Consider the following 17,799-nt stretch of genomic DNA (forward strand, 5'->3'; position numbering starts at 1 on the left):
ATAAACTTAACTAAGGAAATCAAAGATCTCTCCAATGAAAATTGTAAACATTTGTGCAAGAAATCGAAGAGGACATACACAGAAATGGAGATATCTCATGTTCATGGATTGGAAGAATCCATGTTGTTAAAATGTTCATACTACGCAAAACAATCTACAGATTCAGTGAAATCCATATAAAAATACAAATACCAATGGCATTCTTCAAAGAAATAGAAAAAATAATCCAAAAATTTATATGGAACCACAAAAGACTTAGAATAGTCAAAATTTTCCTGAACGAAACTGGAGAAATCATATGACCTTACCTCTATAATACAGAGCTATGTAGCTAAATAGCATGGTACTGGCATAAAAACAGTAGACCAATGGAATAGAATATAGAACCCAGAAATAAATCCATACACTTACAGTGAGCTCATTTTCAACAAAGGGGCCAAGAACATACACTGGGGAAAGGAGAGTCTCTTCAATATATGGTGCTGGGAAAACTGGATATACCTATGCTGAAGAAGAATGTAACTAGATCCCTTTCTCTCACTGTATACAAAAGTCAAATCAAAATGGATTAAAGACTTAAATCTAAGACCTCAAACTATGAAACTACTAAAAGAAAACATTGGGGAAATTCTCTAGGATAATGGTTGGGGCAAATATTTTTTTGGGTAATAGCCAAGCATAGACAACCAAAACAAAAAATGGACAAATGGGATCACATCAAGTTTAAAAGCTTCTGCACAGCAAAGGAAACAATCAAGAGAGTTGAGAGACAGCCCACAGAATGGGAGAAAATATTTGCAAATTATCCATCTGACAAGGGGATTCATAACCAGAATATATAAAGAGTTCAAACAACTCAATTGGAAAATATCTAGTAATCCAATTTAAAAACGGGCAAAAAATTTGAATGGACATTTCTCAAAAGAAGATGTACAAATGGCAAGCAGGTTATATGGAAAGGCTCTCAACATCACTGATTATCAGAGAAATGCATGCCAAAACTACAATGAGAGATATTGTCTCATCCCAGTAAAAATGGCTTTTATCCAAAAAACAAGCAATAATGAATGCTGGTGAGGATGTGGAGAAAAGCAAACTCTTATACACTGTCGGTGGGAATTAAATTAGTATAGGCATTATAGAGAAGAGTATGGAGGTTCCTCAAAAAACTAAAGCTAGAACTAGCCATATGATCCAGTAATCCTACTATTGGGTATTTATCCAAAGGAAATGAGATCAGTATGTTGAAGGGGTATCTGTACTCTCACGTTTGTTGCAGCACTATTTACAATAACCAAGATTTGGAAGCAACCTGAGTGTCCACAAACAGATGAATGGATTTTAAAAAAATGTAGTACATATACACAAGGAACTACTATTCAACCATAAAAAAGAATGAGATCCTGTCATTTTCAACAACATGAATGGATCTGGAGCATAGTATGTTAAGTGAAATAGGCCAGACACAGAAAGACAAACTTCTGTTTTAATTCATTTGTGGAAACTGAAAATTAAAATAATCAAACTCACGTAGACAGTAGAATGATGGTTACCAGAGGCTGGGAATGGTAGTGGGGGTGGGTAGTGGGGATGGTTAATAGGTACAAAAATATAGTTAGAATAAATACTAGAAGAACTAGTATTTGATAGCACAACAGGATGATTGCAGTCGACAATATTTTATATTTAAAAATAACTAAAGAAGGGCATGGTGGCTAATGCCTGTAATACCAGCATTTTGGGAGGCCGAGGCGGGTGAATCATGAGGTCAGGAGTTCGAGACCAGCCTGGCCAACATGGTGAAACCCCGTCTCTACTAAAAATACAAAAAAAAAAGTAGCTGGGTGTAGTGGTGGGCACCTGTAATCCCAGCTACTTGGGAGGCTGAGGCAGGAGAATTACTTGAATCCGGGAGGTGGTGGTTGCAGTTAGCCAAGATCACACGACTGCACTCCAGCCTGGGGGACAGAGTGAGACTCCATCTCAAAACAAAACAAAAACAAAACCTAAAAGAGCATGATTGGAATGTTTGTGACACAAAGAAATGATAAATACTGGAAGTGATGGATACCCCAGTTACCTTGATGTGATAATTATACATTGCATGCCTGTATCAAAATACCTCATGTACCCCGCATACACTATGTACTCAAAAAAATTTTAAGAACGAAAAAAGACTACGCCTGTATGGCTATTAATGTCAGGCTGAGCTGCTTGGATCAGGATTATCTTAATTCCCAGACAAGGAACTCAGCCTGACATTAATAAGGAATGTAAGGAACCCTTTCCCCGCATAGGAGCTGAAATAAGTTCAACGAGATTTTCTGATAGCTCAGGTAAAAGAAGTCCCGGGCCTTTTGGACTTTGGTGGCAGCAAAGTGTCCACAATCCTGGTGCCTTCCATACGTTGCTTTACCACGTGTGGCTTTCATTTTCAAGGTGACTTCATGGTCCCATCCCACTAGCTCCAGACCCTAAACTTTCTTCCACATGGCAGGAAGGTGGAAGGAGATGGGCTTGCCTTCCTAGTAAAGACATTTTCTAGAAGTCAAGCACAACATCTTTGCTTATATCTCACTGACTAAAACTTAGTCACATGCTACCCTTACCTTCTACAAAGGCTGGAGAATCAATGATCCCAACTAAAACATGGGGTTCCTACTTCTCAGGAAGAAGAGGGCCATTGAGACTGGGGGGCACTTATAATTCGCAGCCAGACCATGTATGTATAATCATGACCCAACTAGTGTTGAAATCAGCTCCATGTCTTACAGTTTATCAAATAATTCCTAGGAATGTCATAAGTATATTCCTGCTGGACATTGGAGTCTCTGACATATGTAAAAGACACAACTCCTAGCAAATTGGTGAAATGGAGGTCTACTTTAGTGCCATGGTAAGTTGTTAGTGTAAGTGAATACATGTTCCTTTGTTACCTTATAAAATTACTACTGCCAAAAGAATTTCCTGATTGCACTGATATTGATTAAGGTGTTTATCAAATTTATTCATTTGATACTATTTGCAAGGTTTTGTGCTAGGCCCTGTGGAGAACAGTTTCCTTGAAGGAGGCTATAGGAATTGAGTAGAATAGTAAAGATTTTTTTGGCCAGGTGTGGTTGCTCACATTGTAATTTCAGTACTCTGGGAAGCCAAGGTGGAAAGATTGCTTGAGGCCAGGAATTTGAGACCAGCCTATGCCACATAGTGAGATTCTGATTCTACAAAAAATTTTAAAAAATTAGCTGAGCATCATGGTATGCATCTGTAATCCTAGCTACTCAGGAGGCTGAGGTGGGAGGATTGCTTGAGCCTGGGAGTCTGACACTGCAGTGAGCTATGATTGAGCCACTGCACTTGAACCTGGGTGACAGATCAAGATCCCATCTCTAAGTGGGGGGAAAAAAGGTTATTTCATGCAAACTTTAAAAGTGGACAATAAGAACATAAATGGAATTCTAACAATCAAGTTATTTTAATTGAATTTCATTATTCTTTTTATAGGGCATCTCTCAGAACCAGCTGAGGTTCAGAGAACTCCCTATTCAAGTTATTAATTGATGCTGCTAAGCTGAGATATTATCCCATGTTTACCTTTAATTAGCATATTCCGTGCACATGATTTCTTGTCTGTAAACTGTGCTTAAGTTCTTGAGTATATTTTGATTATTATTCATTTTCCTTCACAGAAGAAAATAACTATTTTCCATGAACAAAACATTGATGAAGATCAAGCTTAACAACTGCTTTTCATAACAAATTTCAGGGGCAGCATTTTCTGCTGAGAGTCTGTTCATCTTCAGGAAATCAATTCATTCATACAGAGTGCCCATGTGGAAGTTCTGAGTGAAGCGAGGGAGAATTCTGGTGGGTGAGAGGGTCTGACTCTTCCTATTCCATGAAAGAGTGGGAACTCTTACACTGAAGGGCAAGAACAGGTCAAAAGTAGCTTAGACCAGATCTGCTTGACCAAGAAGAGCAAAGGAGAAGGGGTAGGTGGATAATTCAAGGGCTAATAAAGAAATGAGATTAATTGGAACACAAGCAGCTAAATGCATCCAGTGGCAGGTGCCGAGAGGGACTTGTGTGGCGGCCATCATGTCCCCACATCTGTACCTGTGGGGTTTACCTGGTATCTATATGGCAGGATGCATTAGTTTACCTAATTATATTTCCTTTATCCCATCCATGGGGTTTCCTTAGGCAAATCATTGTGTGAAATTGTAACTTTTTAGAATGGCAGCCATGAATCTCTGCCCAGTCATTTTCTTTGATAGTGTCCGTGGTTCTGGCATTAGGGCAAGCTAGGTCTGGCTGCATGTGTCAGGGGAACAATATCTTTTTATATACTACTTACTTCTGATATTTTCAACATAATTTACCTTGTACAAAGCTATAACAATCTTATTTATTTATTTATTTTCGCCTGTAAGTAGAAACAGCAATGAGCTGGTGAGGTGATAATGTTATTTAGTAAATACAGAAGTGAAGGCATGAGCTATTTGCTCAGCAAGAGTACACACACGGCACAGCTGGAAGTCCAGTTCTTACCATGGTTCATTGTTGAACTTTCTCATAGAGAAGGTTCATCCTACCCTGGAATATTCCAGGAAACATTCTGTTTTTTTCTTGTTAAAAGACTTTGTTTTTTAGAACACTCTTAAATTCACAGCAAGTAAAATGCAATGAAAGGTTCAGAGATTCCCATATCCCGCCTGTCTCCACCCCTGCACTCCCTCCCCTCCATCTCCATCCCACACCAGAGTGATCCATTTGTAACAATCAATGTGCCTGCACTGATGTCATCATTACCCAAAGCCGATTGTATGCCTTAGGCTTCACTCTTGGTGTTGTACATCCCGTGTGTTTGGACAAATGTATAATGACATGCGTCCACCGTTGTAGTGTCATACAGACTAGTGTCATTTCCCTAAAGTTCCTTTGGGCTCCACTGATTCATTTCTCCCTGCCCTCAGCTCCTGGCGAACACTGATCTTTTTCCTGTGTCCATAGTTTTGCCTTTTCCAAAATACCGTATAATTGAAATCACATAGTATGTAGCTGAGAGTTTCATTTTTAAAGGAACACAAATTTCATGGTGTTTGCCAATCAATGGGGACCCGTCTAGAACATGAAAGTGGTTTCATGATAATAAGTTTTTTTAAAAAAGAGTGTTCTGTTCTTCTAGACATGTTAGGTGAGAAGCTACATTTCCTCATGGGTCTTTGGCTCATTGTCAGCAAAGTAACTACTGAAAGTGCAGGAGCTCTGGGAAGATGAGAGAGATTGGGTGTATTAGGCTGTTCTTGTGTTGCTGTAAAGAAACCCATGAGACTGGGAAATTTATAGAGAAAAGAGATTTAATTGTATCACAGTTCTGTAGGCTCTAGCATCTGCTTCTGGTAAGGACCTCAGGAAGCTTACAATCATGGCAGAAGGCGAAGAGAGAGTGGGCACATCGCATGGCGAGAGTCGGAGCAAGAGAGAGAGAGTGGGGAGATGCCACACGCTTTTAACAACCAGATCTCACAAGAACTCCTTCACTATCCTGAGGACAGCACTGAGCCATTAATAAGGATCTGTAACCTATGAGCCAGAAGTCTCCCACCAGGCCTCACTTCCAACATTGGAGGTCACATTTCAACATGAGATTGGGAGAGGACAGACACCCAAACCACATCAATGGGTCTCAGCAAGGGGCTCCATCAGCTGCCTCAGACTTGTCTGGAAGGTGGCAGACGTGGGCAGTTCCTGCCTTGCTGAAGAGGGCTACACTGCTGAGTGAATGCTCTGAAGCAGAGGGGCATTTTGTGCAGCTGCAGTTGTCTGAAGTGACTTGTGTATTCAACCTTGCAGGTCCTGAGCTGTGGGGTTGTTCCTACGTAGTTTGATGTGGTGTTTGGTCCATGAGTGAGCATGAGGTTGGTCTACTTCTTCGGGGACTAAGGGATTCACCTGCTGCTGAGAGGCAGGACTAAGCACCGCAGCCAACGCAGGCATCCTGGATTCTGCCTCCTGATGCATGGATGACCTCGAAAGAGACACCATAAAAAATCACCGAACAATCCCTTCCTCACAGCCTCCTTTTCTGTATTTTTTTGCAACAACCATGACAAATGTTCAGGCCCTGTTACTGCAGATTAACACCGATGGGAAATTTCCTTTTCTTTACTCTTCTATGGCACTGTTTTCTCTGTCTGCCTGAGATGCTTTGCCTCATTTACTCCCTTTTGGGTGGATTAGGAGAGGGTTCTATGACTTTTGTTTTGGTTCATTTGAGAAGTTTCCAGGTACTTTGACAATCTCCTCTATCATACCTTCTGCAGAGTGGTCTGGTTAGAATGGGCATCTTCAGAGGGAGGCAAAAGCCAGATACACCTGGCCAGAGGAGGTGTCAGAAGACTGTGAGCTGCTGGGGCTGATCAGTGTGTGACTTTGATCTTGTGTTGTAATGTTCCCCATAACAGAACCCCAGATGGTGGGACTGATCATTCGGTTCTGTAATACAACACTGTGCTGATTCAGTACTGTAAGGGTTGTCTGAAGCAAGTAGCCCACAGGCCTTTTCATGACAGAGAAAACCACCAGAAACGCTGATTTTGTACCATTGGGCAATAGAGCAAGCCATCAGAATAGCTGATATTGACCCATCAGAAAATTGACCCTGGGCTGTAGGTAAGTTTAAGGTCATTCAGTTTGCATGGATGCAGAATCACTGTATTCCCATTATGCACCCTTCAATCTACTCTTCATTTTAAAAACTCTAATTCTGCCCTTCCTTGGATGCCTGTTATAATATGTGGCTTACCTCTTCTTTAGCCCTCTGATGTCAGCCTGAACCGGAGAGGATCAGCTCCCTGGAGGTGGGATGCCCTCTGTCAGCGTTCAGGAAGTGTGGAGAAGCAGGCACCAGGTTCACCATACACTGGACATTGCTTCTTGAAGAACACAGAGAGGAGGTGATAGGGAGGACCCATGAAGGGGGCAGTGTGGTTAATCAAAGCATCCAGCCCCAGAATCAGGCTGCCTGAGTTCAAATCCCAATTCCTCCTCTTGCTAGAAAAGTTACTGCAGATTACTCTCTGAGGCTTGGTTTCTTCATTTTTAAAATAGAAATCACAATGGAGCTCTCTTCTTATGGGGATTATGAAATTACCCATGCAAAGCTCATAGAGTAAACCCTAAATAAATAGGAGCTATTATTATTGTTAAAGGGTGGGGCAAGGAGTCCTCAGAGCCTTGTTTCCATTCCTGTCTCAGCCTTCGTTATGGGTTGTCCTGAGAACTCTTCACATTCAATGCCAACTCCAGATCAACCTCGTCTGATGACCTATTCCTCCTTGTCTGGCAGGCAAGGCTGCCTGTACAGCCATTTTCACCTTGAGTCCTGGATTGATTTACAGTATCCATGCCGTCTGCCATGTGTGCTGTGAAGGCAATATGCTGAGGCTGTCATCACTGCCCTTACTGTACACCCTATAGAAAGAAGTATTTCATTACGAAGAACCGTCCCCAACAGGCTGGGTGCCAGCCCTCTGCCCACTGAGTTCTGATCCTGAGCAGGGCTGCTGGACTTCCTCTGTTTCCCTGATGTGGGCATCTTTGCCTTAGCCTGCCTGTCCTTGCATGTCTCTGCCCTCCCATTGAACTCTCCCAGGTTTCCTGTTGGCTGGGGTCATGGTCCTGATCACAGACCTCAGCCACACCACTCCATAGATCAGACTCAGAATGTACCCTCCACTGCCCTTTAGTCAACTCCCTTGACCCAGGGGGACCTGAGGCCAGAGACTTCATTCATGCCTCATCTTGGGTGGGCAATGTGTGGAGTGAAGTCATGAATTCGGGTCAAGATGCCCTCAAGGTAGGCAAACCGGGAGCTGTGTCTGGAACTGCAGGAGTGAGGTCAAGTGGGCAGTGGGTGGAAAGTCAGAGAGAACGTGCAGCCAGAGCAGAGGTTCATCGACTCCACTTCTCGCCTGTTTGGTCTTTGTCTTGTGTTTTGGTATTTCTTTGGCAACTTGGTTGTGTGGCGATTTTTCACCACATTCCTTGGAAGTGTCTCCCTTAAATCTTTTATATGGAATGATTTAGACGGGGCTTCACTGGACTGACTGCTCATCAGGCTGCAGGCACAAATGTGCCAGCCAACGAACCTCTTCAAGATGAAGAGACACAGTCAGGAACACATGGCGGACACGTGGAAGGCTCGTGTAAAGTTTCATAAAAATGAATGTCTAAAGCAATGTGGCATATCTGCCATCACTTAACTCTGAACGTGTCACTTTGAAAGTGTCACTTCGGAACTTGAAGCTGTGGTCCCTGCATCTCTGCAATGGGCGCTCTTTCCTTGCAGTGCTTTAACTTCGCCACCAGGGGCAGCAGCCCTCAAAGCCCCTGGGGCGTTCCGACTCCAAGAGGAACGCATATCCTCAGACCTACATCCGCGCGGTGAACTTTCCAACCCCTACTTGCATGAAAACCACTTATTTAAAACTATATGTATTGAAAGTTTTACAGTGTATTTTAAAAATCCAAAGTTTTTAAAAGAAATAAACTCCTAATTCTACTAGCTTCTATAATGTCACTAAAAACCAGTAATCATTTAAAACCACTGAGTCTAAAACTGCTCTAATATTTGACCTCAGAGCAAAAGTTCAGTTGGTCTTAGTCTATAGATATGGGACCTGCAATTACCAGTGACTCCTGTTCCCCAAAGCAGTGTTAGGAGATTTATTCACTATGCTTAGATTATTCAAGCTGATCTTAATCAGTATCTTTAATGTAGCAGTTCGTCTAAGAGGTTCAGCTCTGTTCCATGACTCTGTTGGTTCTCCCTGTCATGCAAAGATAAAGGAAGAGAAGAGGCTGCTCATTTAGCTCCTTTACACCAAGCTCCTGACTTTTCTTAAATAAGAAGGGAGGGACTTTCCACTTCACTCTTAAGTCAGAGGGAAGCAGCTCTTTCTCGTCAGTATGTCTCCTAAGAGAAACTGGTGGAGGGCTTAATGGCAGGGGGTCCTTGCAGCCTCCGAAACAGAACCCCACATTCTATGTGTAAACGGGAATGTGTATTTTCTATAAAGAGGGTCCAGCGCTTTCCATGAGGAACTCATAGGGGTCTATAACCACGCCCACCCCAAGAGTGACGTCTCTGGGCAGTGCTGCTGGTAACACATAGATGGACACTATATTTATCAGTTTTCTATCAGCTGATAGAGCTCATTTGCAACCTTTATAAACTGCTTCTGAGGCCAGCACTTCCAGGAATCATTTTCTAAAGCTAACTTGAACCTCTTCCCAGATACTATTTGGAACAATATTTAGGAAATTTTAAAACAGAGTTCTGCTAATTTAATAATATCATGCAAGCCAGATAATTTTCTAAGCTTAAATTTTAAATAGAACATTTAATTTATAATTTTTAACTATGAAAGTAATACATTTATTGTACAAAATTAAGCAAATATAGAAAAATATAAAAGTAAAAAATTCACTTTTTAATCTACCACTGAACTTTTGAGAACATTTTGTTGTATTTTAAGATTATATTATAAGTTCACACAGACAGGGATAGTATCAGAATGCACAGAAAAATATATTGTGAATTTTTCCTACTTTGTAAATATTTTCTGACATTGTTTTAGTAGTTGAGTAGTTATTATAGTTTGGATATACTGATATATATTCAACTAATTACTTGTAGTTGTATTAATATTATTTTCCAGTTTTGTGTAATTAGATGAACACTTATAAACACAGGCATGTAAACAACTAATATTTGGTAAGCAGTCATTTTTTAGTTACTATGCTAACATATATCATATATTATTTTGATTATTTCTTAATGTAACTTGTGATTTGATGTTACTAGCCCATTTAATGGATCAAGAACTCCATTAGGCTTAGAGATATCCAATGCCACAGAACCATTAAACAAAGAAGCTGGAATTAGGGCTTCTTTATTAAATCCCATGAGTGGAATTTTGAGCTAAAGCATATGATTTTTTTTTTTTTTTTTTTTTTTTTTTGAGATGGAGTCTTGCTCTGTTGCCAGGCTGGACTGCAGTGGCGCAATTTCGTTTCAGTGCAACTTCCACCTCCTGGGTTCAAGTGATTCTCCTGCCTCAGCCTCCTGAATAGCTGAAACTACAGGTGCGTGCTGCCACACCCAGCTAATTTTTGTATTTTTAGTAGAGATGGGGTTTCACCATGTTGGCCAGGATAGTCTCGATCTCTTGATGTCGTGATCCACCCACGTTGGCCTCCCAAAACGCTGGGATTACAGGCGTAAGCCGCCGCACCAGGCTAGATATGAATATTTTTAAGCCTTTTGAGACAGAATCAAATTGTTCTTCAGCTGTGAATTTACAGCAGTACTTTCATTTTTAACAGTTTCTAGGGAGAGAAACTCTATAACATCTCTTAATAGTCCTTTTTAGATATCGTTAAAAATTAAGGCCATCAGACTTTTTTTGTCCAATAAATTAAGTACCTTAAAAATTGTATATATTTAAAGTTTACAACATATTTTGATATACCTTTCTTCTTTTCTTTCTTTCTTCCTTCCTTCTTTCCCTCTTTCTTTCTTTTTCCCTTCCCTTCCTTTTTTTCCCTTCCCTTCCCCTTCCTTTTTTCCCTTCCCTTCCCCTTCCTTTTCCCTTCCCTTCCCTTTTCCTTTCCTTTCCCTTCCCTTCCCTTTCCCTTCCCTTTCCCTCCCCTCCCCTCCCCTCCCCTCCCCACCCCTCCCCTCCCCTTCCCTTCCTTTCTCCTCTCCTGTCCTTCCTCTTATCATTTTCTCCTGTCCTGTCCTTTTTCCTGTCCTGTCCTTTCCTTCTTTTTGACAAGGTCTCACTTTGTTGCACAGGCTAGAGTGCAGTGGTGTGCTCTCAGCACACTGCAGCCTTGACCTCCTGGGCTCAAGTGATCCTCTCACCTCAACTGTCTGAGTAGCTGGGACTACAGGTGCATGCCACCATGTCCAGCTAATTTTTGTATTGTTTTGTGGAGATGGGGTTTTCCCATGTTGCCCAGGCTGGCCTCAGACTCCTGTGGTAAAGCAATCTGCCTGACTCGCTCTGCCAAAGAGTACTGGAATCACAAGTGTATTCCACCATGCCCAGACTGATATATTTATTTTGATATACGTTTACATAATGAAGTTATTACTGTAGTCAAGCAAATTAGCATACCCATCATTCCATGTAGTTACTGTTCTCTTTCTGTCTCTCTCTCTGTCTCTCTCTTTTTTGTTGTAAGAGTATTTAAACCGTACTTTCTTGGCAAATGACCAGTATAAAATACTATATTATTAACAATAGGCTTCATATTATACATTAGATCTCTTAGACTTATTCTACATAACTACAGTTTTGTACATTTTACCCTGCACCACTCTATTTCCCTGTTCCTTTGATAACTGTATTTTATTCTCTGTTTTCGTGCACTGTATGTGACTTCTTCAATTAAGAATAAATATAAAATGACACAATATTTTTCTTTCTGTGTCTGCCTTATTTCCGTGAGTATAATGGCCTCTAGTTTCATCCATGTTGTCGCAAATGGCAGGGTCTCCTTTTGAAAGATTGTGTGATACTCCCTTTAGTATAAACCACAATTTCTTTATTCCTTCATCTGCCAGGAGACTCTTTGGTTGTTCCAACACTGCTCTTGTCTGGATACGTGTTCCCTCCAAAACTCATGCTGAAATTTAATGGCCATTGTATCGTATTAAGAGATGGGATCTTTGAGAGGTGATTAATATCCTTATAAAAGGCCTAGTTTTGCCCCCTCTTGTCCGTTTGCCCTTCTGCCTCCCACCACATGATAATGCAGCAAGAAGACCATTGTCAGATGCTTCTGCCTTGATCTTGGACTTCCCATCCTCTAGAACTGTGAGAAAATAAATCTCTGTTCTTTATAAATTACCCAGGCTCAGATATTGTTACAGCAGCACAAAAGAGACTCACACACATATCTTGACTATTATGGTGAATAATGCTGCAATGAATGTGGTGTGCAGATAGCTCCATGAGGGGCTGATTTCATTTTTTTTAGTGGATTGCTGGGTCATATAACAATTCTATTTTTAATTTTTGGGGAAACTTCCATGTTGTTTTCCATACGGGTGGCACTAATCTACATCCCAACACCAGACATTTCTTTCTAGATTAACCAACTTCTGCCTGGCTTTTTGTCTCTTATTGATTCTTTTGAAAAGTGAAGAAAACGATGGCATCTTTAATACTCTTTGAGTAACTGTAAAACAGTACTTTAAATATGTATTTTTAAATATATATATATTTGCACCAGGCCTTTTTCTGAAAAATTTTGGGATGGTCACAGTAGTTCTCAAGCCTTGTTTCCTGTAATTCTTTATCTTTTCTATGTAAGATGTGTTTTCCATCCCCTCTCACTTTTTTCCTTTTTCTGACTTGTTTTAGTGCAGCTTTTTAAACATGCAAAGATCTGAGTTAGATTTAATACTATAGGAATTGAGACCAAAACTGATGGTAATGGAAACATATTTTGGCTTTTGAAAGTAGCTGTGTTCTCATAGTTGCATTTCTTCCTGCTGAGCTATACCTTTTGAATCTTTATCCTCTATGCATATGTGATGATAATTCAAAACCTCATTCCTGGAGAACTTCATGTTTTTCCCCCACTTTGAACCATTTGTCTGAATTCATTTGGGTGCCTGAATTCTGCATCTCTTTCCCAAGATGCCCACTCCCCTGCTTCACGCAGCAGCATTCTACCACACTAATTGCGGGGATCCTCCATGCTGTTCCAGGTCGATGACAGAGAAATAAAACTGCACAAATTATGAGACTGACCTCTGGCAGACATTGCTGGACATGTTCTCTGGGCGCTGGTCATAAGCCATGGATAACTCAGTGTTGGATACAGAAGTATATGGTTGTCAGCCAGCCCCAGACCACGTGAAACCCGCCACCAGCAACTCAGATGCATATTTCCAAAAGTGCAAGGAGGAGAACCAGAACAGCAGCTCTCTCCCGGAGGATGAGGAGCTCTCTCTGCCACCACCCTTCTCTGTGATGGCGGGAAGTCGAGGTCTTCACTGCACCTTAGCTCCAGCCATCCATCCATCCATTGCAGGGCTTGAATGGCTTTCTTTAAAGCTCTATCTGGTTCTAAAAATCTCCAGTTCCCATAGAAAACTGACCCATGTTCCAAGCCTATCCGCCTCTTCAGAGGCTTTGTCTCCTCCACCTTTACCCTTCTCTCCTGCGTCTGCCCCCTCCCCTCTTCAGACCACCTCTTGCAGGCTACCATAAGCTCCCATCTCTTCTAGGTAGAAAACGCAAAATCTCCCTGGACTCTGCATGATGCCTGGCTACCTCTCTGTCTCTTCTTCATTACCTCTATAACCCTTTTAACCCCACTGCCGTCTTTCTTTCATCTGGATTGAGATGGTAGAATTGTTTTGGCTAAGGCAAGCTGTCACTTTCCATGTGCAGAGTCCATTGAAGAGTTTATAACCTTATCTCACTGGATTGATTTCCCCGCAGCATTCGACATGAAGACTCTTTCCTTCTCAACGCTCGTCAATGTCGCGTGCTTGTCTGCCTTCCACCCCACAGGCCATTTCTTCCTCCATCTCCCTCCCCAGCTCATCTAGCCACTGTAATCGCTGGTGTATCTAAGGCTCCCGTCTCCTACCCGTCTCGCTCCTGCCACATTTTCCCCCTAGATAATCTCATTTTGGTCCTCATTTTAACCTGACCCTAAATACATATTAATGGTTATTCCTGTCTCTACCCCTGACCATCCCACAATCTTTGGACACATTTTTAGCCATCTCTGAGCATCTTTCCCACAGGAAGCTTAGAAACAAAGTGTCTAAATCCATGGTCTTCCCTCCAGAGCTGTTCTGCTCCCTGCAGTCCCTCCTTCATGAGGTGGTACCATCATGTGCCTATCCAGGCTAGAAATGCCAGATTCTTCCTTGTCTCCTATTTTCCCCTCCAGTCAACTTCTCTACTCTCCTACTGTTACCCCCTAACTCTCGGAATCTGCGTCGCTGCTCTCCAGCCCTGCCAGCTCCATTGCACCAGCACTGTCCCCTCTCCCTACCAGTGTCCTGCCCCCAGCTTTCTCACCTGGAGCCTGCTCTCCACATGGTCACTACAGATCAGCCTGAGAAGACGATGGCTTCTCAACCTCTCTGGCAAGTTGTTAGGGGTTGTGTATTTCTTTGTAAAGTGTATGAAAAATATACAGATATTCTGAAGACAATTGCAAGGGCTTCAGATAACTCCGTTTCTGGACACTGGGTTAAGACTTTCTGCCCTACGGGCTTGAGTTGCTTGACATGGTAGGTAGAGACTTTGCAGGTCCAGTCTGCCCCTCCTGGTCCAGCCTTGCCCCCTTCACTCCCAAACTCATGCATTGTATTCCAGCTCCACCAAACCAAGTGCAGGACCCTAATCCCCCCAGGCCATCTCCTGTTTCCAGGGCTGTCCACTGGGCTGCTTCTGCCAGGAGTGCCCTAGGCCTCTCTCTGCCTGGCTAGTGCCTATGCCTTCTTCAAGGCTCACCTCCTTCTGGAATTCTTCCTTGAGCCCCATTCTCTCCCCCGACCCCCACTTCCACCATCCTCACTCTCTTTGCTGAGTCCATTGTGCCTTCTTTGAAACTTCAAAACAAGTAAAATGACACAGCTGTGGGGTACGTAGGATCATCCAAAGCAATGCATAGCTTACTCTTAGCATCCTGCCTACAGAGGCGGAAGTATTCTCTCTGTCCTTCTTACGAAGGGTCTGCAGGGATTGGTCCAGCCCCTTGGAGTTGTTGGCAGTGGGGCTAAACAAAGGAAGATTTTAGAGCTTCAAGCCCTCGGATCTCTCTTTAGTTGGCCTGAGCTTGCTTTCCCATATTGTATATGATTAGTCACCGAGGTGGAAAATTGAATCCATCTGTGAATGCTGGAAGAGGAACCTTCAAAAGGGGGAGGCCAAGGGTTCAGCCATGAGCAATTCCTAACCTAGGAGACTTTATTTCAATGTTGTCCTTAGTAAACGAATAATGAAGCTTAATAAAGAAAGTGTAATCATTGTTCTTTTCCTCTCAACTCAGCCCTTCCTTCAAATCACCATAAAAATTGATGCCACAAACCCTCTTGGTGCACACTACTGTCCAGGTGGGGCACTGGGGCCTCTTGGGTCAGAGGATGGTCAGGAATAGATGCTGTCAGATACATTGAGACAGAACACACATTGAGAAATGGATGGGAGATACTTTTATGATGAAATGAGAATAAAAGGCAGTAAAAAATTCCCAAGGGTGAATGTGCTGTGGAAGCAAATAGAAAAACCATTATGAAGTGGACAGAGGAGAATGGGACATTTGGATGAAAACTGTTGACCCAAATATCGGAATTTTCAGACATTTGTCTCTGGCATGTATTATCTTTAGTATAAAAATAGCAGTGACATTAGGTCATAGATTTCTGAATCTTTGGGAAGTAGAAGGTAATTTAGACTACAAGGTAGCAGAGGTATTTTAATTCCTGCTCTACACTGATAGAAGAGTGACCTTGAACTGTCATCAAAGCTCCAGGCCTCAGTGTCATCATCTGTACAATGGGGGAGCTGGCCTGTGTGATCTCACATATCATTTCCAACTTGGAAATTCTGTGATTCTGCGACTCCATGGATAGAATTGCAGTGCCCCAGGCAGTCTAGAAATAAACTATTACACAAAATTAAAGTGAGATAAACTAACAAAATTAGGAGAGGCTCAGTTAACCACGGGGGGTTAGCCTTCAGCTGAATTAGGAAAGAGGTTGTCTTGTTTTTCTGTAATTTCGTTTTATTTTGTCTGCCTTCCACTCTGTGTGTTAGAGCCGCGCCACCCCGAGTCCCCCCACCCCAGACACTGGGGCTGTAATGGCTGCCTCTCTCTGACTGCCAGGACCCCAGCCCTTGGGCCCCACTCACTCTGATTCTTGGAGTCCCAGTACCTGTGGTCTCCATCAGGAGGTGATGGCTAGGGGTTTGGTAGTCAGGGTAGCTGCCCCTTTCACAGCAAGCTCAGCTCTGGCCCAAGCAGGAACAGCACAAACGCAGGCTCCGTGGCAGGCAGAGGGCCCGACGGTCTCTGGGCATCCACACCAGACTCCCATCTTCGGGCCTCGATCTCGCAATTCCATCACTGACAAGTGAAGTCAGTTGACTTATCTATGTTAATAGGACAGTGCCGGTTTTCCTCTGCCAATCTGAGAAGGCTGCTGAGGTGCTGCAGTGTGTAGTGCATGTGAGATGGCCTCATGGCCTGCAGATCCCTTCCTGGTGTCGGGTAGTGTTCTCAGCATTCTTACTGGCCCAGATGTGCAGTAACAGAAGGAGAAGGGAAGCAGGCGCTCTGCTAGAATCATGCTTCTAAACCACCATGCGAGAAACTGGCGCGCTGGAGAGAGTGAGATGCTCCCTTGCCCGGCATCACACACAAAACTGCCATTTGTTTTGCTCCAGCTCTGTGCTGCTGGCTTTATATAGTATGGCTTTCCACTGGGCAGGCTGGGATGGGCCTCAGAAGGATTAAGCATTTGTCCAAGTTTGCATGGTTGGTCTGTAGAAAAGCAAGACTTCAGGCCCAGTTTTGGTTCGGTTCTGTCTGACTGCAAAGCCCCCAGAGCTCACAGCTCAAATTCTGGGATCTGTTGCTCACAGAGAAAAGTTTTAGCATCTTCCAGCATCCTTTGAACATTGGGCATGTCAGACACACTCCTACCCCTAGACCTTTGCACTGACCGTCCCCTCTGCCGGGAGTCGTCTTCCCCTGGTTATTGGCATGGCTCACCCTCTCCTTTACTTAAGGTCCGCTTACCAGTGATGCCCTTCCTTACTATTTAAAGTCCCAGCCTCCAGCCCATACTGCATCCCTCTCCCCCTCTCTCTGCTTTGCATCTCTGCACAGCATTTGTTGCCACTGACACCCTTCATGCCGGCATTCCTTAGGGCTGACTCTCAGTCTCCTAACCTAGGAAGAACCGGGCTCCAATTCAGAGAGCAAGGGAGTGAATTTCACTTCGTTTTGTTTGCCACTGCCCTCCACTGTCTCCATGGGGCCAGCATTGCCACCGCCTGGACCAGGGTCTGGGGCACAGCAGTTGCTACTGGATGGGCACTGAGTGCCCGTATATGTCCACAGCAGGTGCTGGAGTGGCAAGGGCAGGTGTGCAGCAAGGGCGAGACACAGAGCAAGGGTTCAACAGCAGACTGAGGGGAGGGAGTTCTGGCTTTTCTCCTCGGAGGCACTGGGCTGCCCGGGACCATTAATAGCATCTCTCCAAGGTCGTGAGTCCCCCACCACCGAGGCAGGAAGGGAGCTGTGAAAGCCACAGCCAAATCAGTACTCACTTTTGTAGCAGAGCCGAGAACGTTTCCGCTCATTCACAACTTTATTCTGAAAGTTGGTCTTGAGTCCCTGGGCACCTGTGAGGTGTTGCCATGATAGTGCCAAGACCCTCAAAGGTGGTGAGACAGACTGGGTGACATGGTGTGCTCAACGCAGAGGGGCCCCAGGTAAAGTCCGTCTCTCTCTGTGTCCGTGGTTCCCTGAAGTTTATCTCTAGAACACCTCCACCCCATGCTGCTCGGCACTGGTGAGCTTACTAGTTTACTACTGGGTTGTGAGGTCTGATCACAGTGGAGTGCATACAAGCATGAGTGTGGGGACCAGAATGCCTGGTTAAATCTTAGCTCCAACATTTAGTAACAGTGCATCATTGGTCACATCACTGAAAGTGTCCTGTGCCTCTATTTGCTCTTCTGTAGA

This window comes from Aotus nancymaae, unplaced genomic scaffold (assembly GCF_030222135.1).
Source record: "Aotus nancymaae isolate 86718 unplaced genomic scaffold, 86718_ANA_hifiasm-v0.15.2.pri h1tg000040l, whole genome shotgun sequence".
NCBI classification, from domain to species: Eukaryota; Metazoa; Chordata; class Mammalia; order Primates; family Aotidae; genus Aotus; species Aotus nancymaae.